Here is a 4,767-nt window from a genome sequence, read left to right as displayed (position 1 = left end):
ATACTAAAAGAAAGATGAAGTAATATCCCGAAGTAAATAAGTATCTAATACTAAAGGATGTTGCACCACTACTATGTACTCCAAGAATAACTCACTATATTGTCTTACTTAATCGTGTGTCACTATTACACTTCTACGATAAATGGCTTTCAAAGATAGAAACAATATACTTCTTAAAGATTTTCATTTACTATACAGTTCTGGAAAATATAGGATTTTCTAGGTTTTACCACCACTTATGATTACAAACTTCAGTTTTTCATACTAATGATTCTAATGCTTTTTATACAAGAACTCACACTAAACTCTTATGAACTCACCAGCTTTATGCTGATATTCTTTTCAAAATAACTTGTATCTTCAGGTCAAAGATAGACAGGTACAACTGTAGCATTTTTGGGAGAAGATGGAGCATGCAAGACCCATCTCTTATTTTTTTGTTTACTTTTGGTGTTTGTCAAACATTACAAAACACACTTGTAAATATACTTACTATGGAAATGAAATGGTTGTATGTTTCTTGCTTTTACTATTATACAATTGTGATGATATTGTACACTACGTCATCCACCCCGAAACGTATTCCGCCGTTATCGGTTTTGGGGTGTGACAGCTGTGGACCAGTACATGCTGTTAATTATATATGTGTTATGAGCAATGTATCGGTATTTTGGGGGAACTCACTAAGCTTTCGGGATTACATTATTTAGTTTATTCTTTCAGGTACATCAAGGGATCATGGCAAGGCAAAGGCGTGATCATACAACTCCTCATGTTTTGTAATGATTTAATGGTTTTGAAATGTTTTTAAAAGTTCAAATTAGGCATGATTTTATAGGTGTTACACTTAGCCACTTCGCTTCGCTATGACTTCCCTCCTGCAAACATATTATGTAATTCTCCACTTGACTCCTAACTACTGCTCCGTGTTTTCCTCATTCTATTTTGCTTCTCCTCTAACGAACAACACCTTCTTGTATTTGACATTCTACATATAAAATACACATTGGAGTAGTTGATATCAAATTCTTTTAAAAAAAATTAGGCATACCTATGTTTAAAAGTGTATCAGGGTATGGAAAAAAACTTACTTTATGCTGATCTGGTCACGATGACTAAATACACGAGTCAGTATTATCGGAGAGAATCGATTTTAAGAACGATTACCCTTCGACGATTTGGAGGTTTTAGTGCTCGTCTGCAGTTTTATCATCCATAAAAGTTGAGACATTATGAATGGTTGAACAATTGCAATACCGGCATGACATCAGAGACATGATGGCGCCTTAATGATATACAATGCACAAACACTAAAGTTCCCTTGAAATCATTCCAAATATGTGTTTCCTAAGGGTAGTTGCGTCAAAACACATTATTCAAAAATTATAACCTTTAATGGGTCACAGTGGACCTTTGACTATTGAAATGAAAAAGACTAAAATAACATAGATATCATAATTCATAATAGAATACATATATATTGACATTTCACCAAATTACTAGTATATATTCACGTATTGATACTTTACCAAATTACCAAATCCAAAATAGAATACATTTATGTATTGATATTAAACTAAATTACAAATTAATATATATTAAAATTTAATCAAATTTCAAGTATGTATGAACATTACACCAAAATACATATATAATATGCATCACTAATTGTTTGAATAAAACAACCATCATATAACTACTCTAAACTAATGTCAAAAATCTTAGCAAACTCAACCAAACATGCATCCCGCAAACAAATATCACAATTAAACAACCAACTGTATTCATGCATAAAAGGTATTCCATAGCTACTCACAGAAGGATGCTTTGCAAAACTTTTATGTAAGCCATGCAAGTGTATCTACTTTGATCTCCTTCCCCTTATCAAGTGGCTTCGAACCTTGTAACATGTTTGTCTTAGATTCCAACTTCTTCTTGTATTAATGAAAGAATTATTCAGCATGATCAGAGCTTCTTGCTTCCTTTCACTGCCTTCGGTCATCAACAACATTCCAAGAACGAAGATCGCATCCAATTGTCCCTTATCGGCTACATCTTGAAGCAATTGTTTCCCTGCTTCATCTTGTCCGAACATAAAATACTTCGCCTGAAATACATTAAGTAATCATACAATTTTAATAATACGAATATAGAAAACAAATTGCATTCGTAATTATCTGTATGCGTAAAAAAAGAGTACCATTCCATCGTTTAAGAGTATGTGTGGGTTGTTCAACTTTCTGCATCTACAAATGACTTCATACATATGAACACTAAATTAATGGAACCTTAATCGATTTGTGTCCATGGTTTGATATATTGCGTCTGATGTTCTAAAATCTCTAAAGATTTTGCAACTATAATTCTCAAATCTACAAAATTCATCTATTAAACACTAAATTAACAACGTATACAAATATAATAGTAGTAATGTACACTATACGTACACTAACTGGCGCTAAAAAGCATCAATTAGTGATTTTCCCCCAACCATAGGTACTATTTTTTTCGACCATTTGCGTTGGAAAAACAGTGATCCTTGTTCCTTTTTGTCTTGTTCGCATTCTTTCTGATGAAGAACTCACTGCCATGATGTTGAACTGCTTCGTGGGTAATCCAAATTATATAAGAATAAGGATTTTAGAGTTTATTGATCAACATGGCAGAAGTTTGATGTTTGGGAATGGATTACATTTGATCTATCGCTGATAAACTGAAACGACGGGATGACTCTGACTCCAAATTACGCTGCCTAAGTGTTTAGACTATGCACTGACCTAATTTCCCTTACACGTACAAAGGTTAATATGTAAATGGTTAGGGTAGTTTTGTCAATACCTATGGGTATTTTCGGCTACTCTCACTAAGGGGGAGATCGTAGGGGTCGAAACGTAGATGGTGACGAGTCGAAATAGGTTGAATCTATAAGGGTTCGAAATCAGAATGATTTTGACTCTCTATGTATTTACAAGGCACATTCTATTTTCGATGCTAGAATGTATAGACCTTGTATTTTTGTTGAGTGTGTTGTACCCTATAATAGCGTAGGTACTTGAGTCGTGAGTAAATTTTGTGCTCATCAATTTGTAAACACTCTCGAATACCTTGTACTCATTTCAGACTAATACGAGATAATGAGATCATGCTTACATGATGTGTTCTTACTGCTTTCCTTGATTTATTTTGTGTTCGTTTATCGATTCTAACTCACATTAAACTTGTGACCTGGTTCGGTGAGGATACATACTGAAGAAGAAATGGAGGGAGGGAGATGATGTGTTTAGTTTTAGAGTCTTCCTTTTACTAAAAGAAATAAAAAATTATTTTTATAATAAAAAAAAAATAATAACAACTAAATGGAAAATAAATCATAAAAGAAATAAATAAGGGCAAAATTGTCTTTTTATGTCCGGAGGGATGAAGTGTGCAATTTTTAACCAAACGAAGGACAGTACGAGTTAATTTTTGAAAGTAAGGGCTGAATGTGTATTTTGACACCTGGATGAGGGACGATTCTTATAATTTACTCTAAAATATTATTACCATAAAATAATATTTTCCAATTAAATATAAGTGTTGATTATACGTATTAATAATCAAATTTCTTTAATAAATAATCAATAAGTAGTAACTTGCTATAAGGTGTGACCCTACAGGATCATATGTCATTAGCAAATATCATTATATGATGATTCTCGAGCATATAGATCTTTCAGTGGTATGCTAGTTATCAAGGAGAAACACATTTCTTGATATCATCCTCCACAACCGGCCTACTCAAACCATTCATTTTCCCTCACCATGCTTCAAACTTTCGTTGCCTAAAACTCTACTCAAAACATATTTGAAAACAAAAGTCACAATAATCCATGTTTTTCAAACAATCGATGGGAGCAATAGACTAATCAATGCTTCCAAACAACTTCTTTGTCAACATCTTAGTCAGCGTCGCTGCTTTGGCAACCCTACCCGATGCCATACCAACCAGTCTATATGTCACCATCATAGTCATCGTTGCTAGCTTGTCACCACCTTTGTGGTTAGGGTGGCAAATCTCAACATGACACAAAGCTACAACATAAATAAACAGATTTGTGTTAGAGATTTCAAATTGTTCAATTAAAAGTCTTGAGATGACACTATGAAAATTAAACGCATAAGGTTATGGTGCAAACTTTTAATAAGAAATGACATGAAAATGAACCTTTTATTTATATGCAACTTACTTTAATATGTTACCTAAATTGGTATGCCCAAAACAAAAGACAAAATGTAAAAGAAATCTTTGGATTTAGTCATTTTGTAATGAGGAAGCCACTAATTAGCTGCATGAGTTAACACTTTTTTTTAGTTTTTCACTTTTTTTACTAATATCCCATACTCCACAACCTGACTTAGCCACTTCGCTTCACTATGACTTCCCTCCTGGAAACATATTGTGAAATTCGCCCCTTTGACTCCTTACTATTGCTCCATTTTTTCCACTTTGTCTTTTGCTGCTCCTCTAAACCCTAAGCCCATCAACCCAACACAACTCGAAATGGAAATAAACTAGTTGATATGACACGATAATTAAACAAGTTGAGTTAGGTTCAAGATATTGCAACCTATTTAAATGTGAACTAGACAAAAACATGACACGACACGATATGTTTGTCGCCTATACTTTGTCGAATCTTACCGATCACCAACCATCAATCCATACTCCATAGTGGTATCATCACTAATGCTTTAAAAATTGGTTCAATCCAGCCGGTTGAACTGGTC

Source organism: Lactuca serriola, chromosome 3, assembly GCF_051521515.1.
Source record: "Lactuca serriola cultivar US96UC23 chromosome 3, Lser_US96UC23_V15, whole genome shotgun sequence".
Lineage (NCBI taxonomy): Eukaryota > Viridiplantae > Streptophyta > Magnoliopsida > Asterales > Asteraceae > Lactuca > Lactuca serriola.
This window is presented reverse-complemented; position numbering follows the sequence as displayed.